Source organism: Cupressus sempervirens, chromosome 4 (assembly GCF_028749045.1).
Source record: "Cupressus sempervirens isolate cs-2001-9-10 chromosome 4, ASM2874904v1, whole genome shotgun sequence".
Classification (NCBI taxonomy): domain Eukaryota; kingdom Viridiplantae; phylum Streptophyta; class Pinopsida; order Cupressales; family Cupressaceae; genus Cupressus; species Cupressus sempervirens.
In genome coordinates, this window is record NC_143121.1 from 727,318,580 (window position 1) to 727,330,147 (window position 11,568).

Below are 11,568 nucleotides of genomic sequence, written 5' to 3' on the forward strand. Positions count from 1 at the left end.
TCGGATATCCGATCTAATATCAGATACCTGATAACATATAGAAATATATATGAAATAATAAATTAGTTATTACATTATATAATTATAAAATTATATATATATAATATTATTTACGAAGATTAATATGAGTAAAATATAATATAATAGTATAAATATAATATAATTTGGTATAATAATATAATATAATATAATATAATATAATATAATATTATAATATGATATAATACAATAGTATAATATAAAATAAAATAAAATAATAATATAATATAATAGTATAAGATATTATATAATATATTATACTATAATGTAATATTATAATAATAATATAATAATTATAATTATACTATAATAAATTATTATTATTATTATATTATAACAATATAATATATTATATAATAGTATAATCTAACAGTATAATATAATAGTATAATATATTATAAATTGTAATAATATAATACATTACCTAATATATAGTACATTATAATATAAAATATAATATATAGTAATGTAATATTATATATATATATATAATATAATATAAAATATAATATAATATAATATAATTTAATATATATAATATAATATAATATAAAATATAATATAATATATAATATAATATGATATAATAATATAATATAATATAATAATATAATAGTAATATATTATAATATAAAATAAAATATATCTGGCAATATATGTAATATACTACTTGACCCACAGCTTGTTTCAAACTACGGGGTGACGTGGCAATATTGGATATCTGATATTGTATCGGATATTCGATATTATATCAAATATCTGATATCTGTCACTGGTTCATAGCTCCAGGTCAAAAGCGTTTACCCCTCTTTCTATAAATAAATATCTGATATCTGTCAGAGGTTATAAAAAAAAATCATAGAATCACGGGCTCATTTTCATAGTGTTTTATGCCCTCGTGCTTAGATATCAGATTGTATATCAGATATACGATATCAAGGTACTTTTTAAATTTTTTTTGAAAACAATTTTAATATAAATTCAATAGATTTTATCATGAATTTGTTAGTTTTAGTTGAATTTAGGGTTTTTTTGATAGAAATTGTTAAAATTAAGGTTTATTAAAATATATATTATGCTTTGCAAATTAATAGGAATGGCTGATCAAAATGATGACACTGAGGCAAGGAATAATATTCCTCGTAACCCCCCTCCAAATGACCCAGTGCCCTTGCAAATTTTCCCACCAAATGATCCTCTACCCCCTCAAAACCCTCCTCAAATTGAGGATTTGATAAATGAAAATCTCACCGAATTGAGGGGTTTGCGAAGAACATATAATAATGTACCCGCATTGGCTCCTATGTTATCCACATTAAACACCATAGTGGATAACATTGAAACCTTTACCAACCAACAAAATGCCACTCTTCGTTGGCATGACGAAATGCATGAGATGTTTGATGATGGCTTGGACTATGATGAGGTCATAGCCCTCAATATAACCAAAGAGGATTTGGCTAGCCTTTTTGCGAACCCAAAAATGGGTATACCAGTCGACAAAAAAAAACCCAAACTATTGATTAAATGGTGCATAAATGATGCCATACGTGCAAACTTTTGGGATCGTTGGTGGATGGTTTTTGATATCCTTCCACATAGCAATTTAGATGTGCCATTTTATTTCCTTAGAAAATTATATGAAGAATTTGTATTGAAACTCAAAGTGAACTATTGGAGCATGAAGCCCAACATGGGTGTAGGACTAGGAGCTCCTCAGGATAGACCCTCTTCCCAATAGAAGAAAGCTAGCACTTTTGTCCCCCCCATTTATATCTCCCCCCCTCCTCAAGTGTAGCAACCTAATATTATGGCAAAGGCTAGCTCTCAGACCATTAGAGCCATTCATAGTCTGAATAGCCTATTGATATCTCAGGCTAGGTCAGTCCTGCCTCCTCGTGTTGATGATGCTAGCACCAGTTCATCATCGGCTAGCTCATCACATGTTTGTGTGCCTCACACTTGCATTATGTGCAAGAATATTTGCTTGGGTCCCATAGGCGATCTTTTTGAGTATGATTTTGTATTAGATGAGGATACACCAGACACACGTGCAGAGGCTACAGACCGGGTGATCCCACAATAATGGGTTCCACTTTTTGACCAATTTTGACATTGAAATCAATATTTTTGCAACAAACGTCACGTTCAAGTGACTATATCTCCAAAACTATAAATAATTTCAAGATGACATAAACTAGTGATTTTGAGTACTTTGTTCCTACTTTGTAACCATATTTTTTAATCTACAAAAAAAAAAAATTTATGTCAATTTTTTTTATCTCCTCCAAAAAGTGGTACATAATAAAATTCAATATTTTAAAAGTGACAGTCTGTTTGACACACACAACTTTTTTTCTAGAAATGATAATGAAGTAATTCTTTCGACGTTGGATTTGTAACATCAATATCCAGTGTCTGCATTTGGTTTGATTTATTTTTGTTGAATATTGTATAGTTTATGAAGTTTTGAAGTGACATGAACCGTAATTCACACATATGTTCCGTTTGACACAGATAATTTAAAGTCAATTTATCATAAACCATTTTTTTTTTTTTGAATAGAAAGGTATCTCAATAAGCCAGTGCCTCCATATTTTTCAAAATTTTTTTGACCTAATTTACTAATTTTCCCGAGGTGTCAAAGTTGGTTGATGTTCAATCGGTAATGAAGCTATAATGAGTTAAACTCATATTTGAAAGTCTTAATGATTAAATTATGTAATAAAATTATAGTCGTTGGAAAGCTTGCTCCGAGCAGCACATTCTGACATTTTTAATTTTATAGTAGGAGATCATTCTCCTGCAATTATGGCAGTCAAAAGAGCAAAAAAAAAGAAAAAAGAAAAAAAGGTTAAAATTTTTGTGATTTTACATGTTCATGCGAACATGGCGTTTGCACGAACACGTTTACCATGTTCGCGTGAACGTATGTTCCCACGAACATGCAAATCATGTTTGTGCGAACATATATATCACATATATTCGTGCAAACATACAAAATATGTTCGCTCGAACATGATTTAAAAAAAGTTCGTGCGAACACAATTAGTGTGTTCGCGCGAACATATGGTAAACTCAATTTTTCATTTTGCAATTTTTCTCATTTTTGTTCGTCCCACTAAAGTGGAACCCATTATTGTGGGTTCACCCGACCTTGATGTAAGAGAGGAGGGGAATGCAAAGGCATGGACTCCTTCGGTGTCGGTACGTGTATACATTTTTTTGTTATGACATATGCGATTTAAAGTTAATTTTTATAATAGAGTAATTTTAATTTTTAAGCCATACTGACTTATACATGTATGTGATCTTCATTCATGTTTAGTTGATGACTGAGGAGGAGCTTAGACAGATTGATGATGCCATGCTCTCGGCCATTTCATTTGGCCTTGAGACATCTACAATACATTATGTTGTGTTTGCATTATTTTTTCTATTTGATATTGTAGCATATATAGTTGCTAATCTTTCTTTTATCTTGCAGGTACCACCTGTCCCGGGGGGACAAAGTACAGGGGATGAGCCAGCACACAATGAAAAAGGAAAGGTAATTAGGTGCTTTCTATTTGATTAAATATCGATGCATTCTTTAAAATGTTTGTGGTAATGAAATTTAATTACATTCTTTATTGTATATAGGGCATGGCTATTGGCGATGACCCCATACAAATTCCATGTCATAGATGCTTAGGCATTTCTATTCGCACCGAGAGCCCCATTGTATGTATAAGTATCATTTATTTTTTATTTTTCTTATCTTCATAAATAAATTCAAAACTAATTTTCGTGATATTAACAACTAATATTTTGTATCTCATAGGAGACTCCTAGTGCACATGAGGTTCGACGGGAGAGTTATGTAGATTTGATGATGTAACCACTCTATCTTGAGGAGGAGCCTACAATAGTAAGTTGTAGTTTGAATTCATGATTAAATATGTTATAAATTTAGCATGCTATGGATTATAATGTTATAGTTTAAGTTGTAGATTCATCTGACAAATGTATTTGAACATACACAACCCATAATCAGCAAGGTATAAGCATTGCCGACGGCATACGAGAGGACTCCTGACCGGTGCAGGAGGTCGACAAGAGAGGTATTTACTATGAAATTTTAATAGTATAAATCTAAATCTTCATTACAAAAAATATCATTATGCATTTGAGTAATTCAATGTTACATACAAAGAATCATATAAATTTAGTAGTCTAACTTTGGGTTTTCCTTTTTTGTTTATGTAGGAGGCATCCGTTCCACCTAGTGTAGTGAAGAGGCTACATTTTGGTCATCCACAACACCCTAGGATAGTATAGCTGTTGTAGGATGCATCATGAGACATTTTGAAATGGCATATGCCACATTATTTAAAGAAACATTAATATTATACACATTTCGATGGCATGATCAACCACATTTTGCATATGGATCTATGTATTTTGATATATATTTGAGTACTTTGTCTATGGATACATGATCTTTGATATATATTTGTGTAAAATTTTGTCTATGGATACATGTATTTTGATATATATTTTTGTCATTTAAGTGCACAATGATATACATATTAATTTAGTATCTAGTATTGTTCAATTTATTGTGGATCATATGTATTGTTCATGTTTATGGAATATCATTAATTTTGATTATGTTTGTTATATTGATTCAAATGCAATAATTTGTGACTAACATTTTAACAACCTTTATTATCAAATTTGGATGCAATGTTTAATTTGAAGTGCTATCATGACATAAACACACTTGTCAACCTCCTACACAAGGTTCAGATAACCCCAAATCTAATTTTAAACTCCACCTTCAACCTTGAAACTAACTCTTGGCTTCAAATCTAATCTCAACACAGTTAAGGACTCCACTCCTCAACCATGGATTCTATTCCCAACCACGAACTCATTCCTAGACTCATAATCTTTGATAACTAGCACTTCACTTTGTTACTATCCTCATACTACAACTTTTCAATTTCAACATAGCCTCAATATATCCCTACTTAAGAGACTTGATTGGATCAAACCTTTTTCACTTTGTTACTATCTCTCGAAAATGAGATAGGTTATTTTAGGCCTCAGCATCACCGTCTTGTAACATTCGACAATTCATTGATAGCCCTCACAAGCTTTGAGTTATGACCCTCCGAAGATCGACCTCGAAATGCACTTAGAGCACCTTGGAGACTCCTCGATATGGGGTGCCTGCAGACGATGGATGGTCTCCGTGGCTAGAACAAGGGTGTCACTAGGGTTCACCCACCCACTTGGAGCTAATGGCACTGACGATTCAATGCCAATATCAATGCTTTCAAAGTTACACTATGGTGCACCTATGAACTGAGGCACATTGCGAGTTTTGGCATCGAGCAAGATCGTTGGGCCAAATCCAAACTAAATGTGATCTCTCAAAAATGAGATAGGTTATTTTAGGCCTTGGCATCACCGTCATGTAGAATTTGACGTTTAATTGATAGCCCTCATGAACTCTAAGTTACGACCCTCAGAAGATCGACCTTGAAATGCACTTAGAGCACCTTGGAGACTCCTCGGTACGGGGTGGCTACGGACGATGGATGATCACCGTGGCTAGAACAAGGGTATCACTGGGGTTTAGCCACCCACCTGAAGCTAATGGCGCTGATGATTTGATGCCAAGATCAGCAGTTTCAAAGTTACGCTGTGGTGCACCTATGAACTAAGGGACTCTACGAGTTATGGCATTGAGTGAGATCGTTGTGGAAAATCCAAATGGAAGGTGATCTCTAAAAAATGAGATAGATTATTTTAGGCCTTAGCATCACTGTCCTATAGCATTTGATGGTTCATCAATAGCCCTCACAAGCTCCGAGTTATGACCCTCGAAAGGTCGACCTCGAAATGTACTTAGAGCACCTTTGAGACTCCTCGGTATAGGGTGGTCGCATATGATGGATGGTCTCCATGGTTGGAACAAGGGTGTCACTAGGGTTCACCCACCCACCTGGAGCTAATGGTGCTTACGATTCGATGCCAAGATCAACTATTTCAAAGTTACATTGTGGTGCACCTATGAACTGAGGTACATTGCGAGTTTTGGCATCGAGCGAGATTGCTATGTCGAATCCAAATGGAATGTGATCTCTTGAAAATGAGATAGGTTATTTTAGGCCTTGGCATCATCGTCTTATAGAATTTGATGTTTCATCGATAACCCTTACGAGCTCTGAGTTACGACCCTTAGAAGATCGATCTCGAAATGCACTTAGAGCACCTTGGAGACTCCTTGGTACGGGGTGGCTGCAGATGATGGATGGTCTCTGTGGAAAGAAAAAGGGTGTCACTAGGGTTCACCCACCCACCCAGAGCTAATGGAACTGATGATTTGATGCCAAGATCAATGGTTTCGAAGTTATGCTATGGTGCACCTATGAACCGAGACACACTACAAGTTTTGGCATTGAGCGAGATCGTTGTGCTGAATCCAAAAAAAATGTGATCTTTAAAAAATGAGATAGGTTAGTTTAGGCCTTGACATCACCACCTTATAGAATTTGACATTTCATCGATAGCCCTCACTGGCTCTGAGTTATGACCCTCAAAATATTGACCTCGAAATGCACTTAGAGCACATTGGAGACTCCTCGGTACAGGGTGGCCGTAGACAATGGATGGTCACCATGGATGGAACAAGGATGTCACTAGGATTCACCCACACACTTAGAGCTAATGACACAAATGATTTGATGCCAAGATCAGCGATTTAAAAGTTACACTCTAGTGCACCTATGAACTAAGCACACTGCGAGTTTTAGCATTGAGCGAGATCGCTGTGCCGAATCCAAACAAAATGTGATCTCTCAAAAATGAAATAGGTTATTTTAGGCCTCAACATCACTGTCTTGTAGAATTTGACATTTCATCAATAGCCCTCATAAGCTCTGAGTTATGACCTTCAAAAGATCGACCTCAAAATGCACTTAGAGCACCTTGGAGACTCCTCAGTACAGGGTGGCCGTGGACGATGGATGGTCTCCATGGAATCAAGAGTCCCCACCTGTGATAATGCTAAACTACACCAATCAACAATGCTACGAGTGTCAAGAAGCTTTGCTGCTGAAATCTTCAGTTGCTCCTTAACTAGAGCTCTCTTCACACATGCCCACGCTCCATCATGTTCCCCTTTCCCATGGTCGAACTCAAAAAAACTTTAAATATGAGGCACCCCCCTCTCTATGTGCATCCTACACAACCAATAAAACATGCGAGCATTCTTGAATTGACCTATACAGTTATCTAACCAAATGATATGTCTATCCATAGCAATTGCATGCTCATGTAAGAAATCAAAATAATTCTTGAAACAATGTTGCACAAACTCGTGACAATGAGATCTATCATCACTCATACAAAAATGATACTCTCTAATAATCTTCCGATTATCTTTTGCACTATTAGGGGCATGTCTATATGTTATGTGAACGAAAATAACAATATGAATGGAGTTGTAATACTGAGATTGTGTCTCATTTTGAGGTTGCAATGTGTAGTTCTCAGCAAAATCAACAACTGATATAATAGTGCCAATGGGAAAAGTCTCCTTACACATTCTAAATTGTTGATCCAACCACTGAGACTTGTGACTATGTATTACATACATATTATTGGATTCAAAGTATATATGCATAGAAATAGATTAAAAAATGCATACAAATAAGAGATGAATGCATGGAAATATTGAACTTATGTGCAGTATTCTACATAATATAAATTTAAAAACAATTTAATGCTAAATTAAACATATAGCCTATTTATGAACAACTCCACATGAAGGGTGTCAAATACAATACTTTAAGGTCATACACACTAATTACAATACAAAAATAAAAATTTAAAGCTAATCTATTGAGCATATATATATATATATATATATATATATATATATATATATATATATATATATATATATATATATATATATATATATATATATATATGTATGTATATATATATATATGTATATATATATATATATATATATGTACATATATATAAATGTATATGTATATATATATATATATGTATATGTACATATACATATATATATATGTATAAATATGTATATGTACATATACATATATACATATGTATACATATACATATGTATACATATGTATATATACATATGTATATGTATACATATGTATATATGTATATGTATACATATGTATATATGTATATGTATACATATGTATATATGTATATGTACATATATATATATATATGTATATGTATATATATATACATATATACAGATATATATATATACATATATATATGTATATGTATATATATATATATATACAGATATATATATATACATATACATAAATACATATGTATATATATATATCTGTATATATATATACATATGTATATATATATATACACATATGTATACAGATATATATATATATACAGATATATATATATATACATATACATATACATATATATATACATATATACATATGTACATACATATATACATATATGTAAGGAAACTTGGCAAGAAAGAATATAACTGTTTCCACATAACCCATAATAGATCTGAAATTAAACACGGAATTAAAATCCACATGCAAGAGAATAGACAGCATACCCACAAAATGTGACACAAGATATACCCTAGAAAACCCTCATTGAGGGAAAAACCCAGCCTCCAAAAGCATCCACCACCATGTATTATTCAGCAAATACCATTGCAATACAACCATGGAAGCCTTCATGGCCATAGCCACAACCAAGCAAACTATGTGAACAAGCATGAATCCACACATCCCATGCCATGCTTTCAACCTTCACAAATGCTCCCTTGGCTAACCTGTCAAGCCTTGTCCCGCTCGACTCTTGCCTTTTGTCTTCTCCTTGTCACTCTTTTTTCCTCTCTACAACAACTACCCTTGTGGCTGCTTATATAGTAGCAAGTCCCACAAAACCACCAAGTGGTATTACATAAACCATGTGCTACCTAACCCACTGACCCCACATTTAATATTGGGCATTTAATTCTTTTTTCCCCAATATTAAATAATTGCATGAAATATTTTCACAATGTTACAATACAACTCATCAAGAATATTCCATGGAAATCTTTACATGTTGCACGTCCATCTAGGTACAACATTACATAATAATAATAAAATAATAAAATAACAATATTATGCAATGTATGCAACACCCATTATCTCAACAATCTCCCACTTGTTGTATACATTGCATAGGATCAATCCATAGCCACATAAATGAACAAGGGAACAATCCCTCCTAGCACATCCACCATCATGGATCAAAATACACCGAGTGCTCCATCCTGGTACCCGCAACAAAATCAAAGTATCCAGCATCTCGAACATGAATGATCTCACCTCCTATTATGCCACTCCCACTGGACATACATAGAAGCCATCCAAAGAGAAAGCCACCCAACCTGTCGCATTAGAAGATCATAAAATCATGTACCAACTAAAAATTTTGAGCACCAATAACCTGATCCAAAGGTAATCACATGTATCCGTAGTTGTCAAAATATCCATAGCTGAAATAACACCCACAGCAAAGTGCCAAACCCATCCAACTATCCATACCTCAAAGGTATAACAAGTGAATCTTATATCACCGACATATCCAATCTATAACCTGCAATCACAAGCCTCAAGAGCAATACCTGCCACATATATACCAAGAAGCTCCCACTGCAAAAGATAATGTCAAATCTATAACCAATCCACTCAACACATCTCAAAGAAGTGAATCCATGTAGTATCAAAGACATCCACAATACATAAACTGATATCCTGCAAGAAAAATTCTCATAACAAGTCTCCAATAGTCTCCCAAATTCTCCACAACCAACAAAGGAAAGAGATAAAGAAATAACCATGTCATCTCTCACATGACATACATGAGCACAAACTAGTGATCACAATCTCCAACCAATCTCAAATCCAATGTAGTCAAAACTGAACATCCAGGAAGATAACCAAGACTAAAGAAACCATGCAAATCATAACCTGTATCATGTGCTTCTACACACACCTCTAGATGTAAACTATGCAAGTATGATCTCCTCCATAAATCCCCAGCAAGAAGCCTCAACAACACCCAAACCATACCATATAACTAATCATGGATGTAAGCCTCTCACAAGAAGATCAAACTCAATAAACCATTCCTAAACCAAGGAATAACCATTCCTAATCCAAGGAAAATGCCCAATATAAAACCATCTCCCAAACTCAACCAGCATAACAACATATGCACATGGAGATAACCAATGCTTAACCATATCTCAAATGAACCCTCCAGAACTAACTTATGTACCATAGCTCAAGATCCATATCCATGAAAGATAAGCATAAATATAATGCAACTGAGAGAAAATCATGGGCTATACCTCTCAAGTAGCAAACTGCCGAGTAGACCAAGAGTGGAGAATGAAAATTCTCATCAAGATACCCAAGTCTCCAACCAAGACTCATCTAAGAACAATCTCCTCTCAAGTCATATTAGGTGACTGCCCCTCGGACTTCCTGCTGAAACCATCAACCGTCCCAACAAATACTTCTCTAATCCAAGAGAAATCAGCGTCACCACCGTCTCTAAGTATCCATGAGCACCTGTAACCAATCAATCCATGCCAAGTCCAAATGCAACATAGCAATATCACGAAGTATCTAGCTTATGATCAGTGTACTCAATACCAAGAAACTAAACTAAGATCAATGTCAAAGTTCCAACCATGGCCTCAGGAACATAAACATGACAACATGATCTTACCATCTCAACCAAAGAGATAACATGCTCCATATGAACATACTATAACGTGTCACAACTCTAAACGCGTATCAAGAGTATACCATGACATAATAATGAAACCATCCTCACACCAAGGATAACATGCCAAATAAAAGCATAAACCACACCTTTGCCAAGAACCTTGTGAGTCCTCAAGATGCAACCATCTCCACACACCATGAAGAAAAACCATCTCCACATACTAGGAAGAACCATCTCCACATACCATGAAGATAACCAAAAAATTCATGAGTCCTCAAGATCTAAACATCTTCAAACACCATGAAGATAACAAGTGCACCATGCAAATGTCAAAGACGCTTCTGCAGCAACAGGATCTAAGACAAACCTCCAACATCTGCAAACACTCAATAAATATATCAATGCCAACAACTCCCACTCAATCGTGGTACCAAGTCACCTATGGCATCATAAAATCCATCATCTCCAAACCAAGAAGATATAAACCAAATCAGGAACTAATCCTACACTATCACCCCATCACTGTCACAAGCTCCCACTAAACTGTGTATCCAAGCTATCCATGACATATGATGAAAAAATCCATCCTCTAACCATGAGAATCAACCAAGGCATCAAACCATCAAAGAACTCAAAGTGCACATCATGAGCTCCTCAAAAGAAAACCAAATAACCATGATCCTCAACCAAGAAGATATA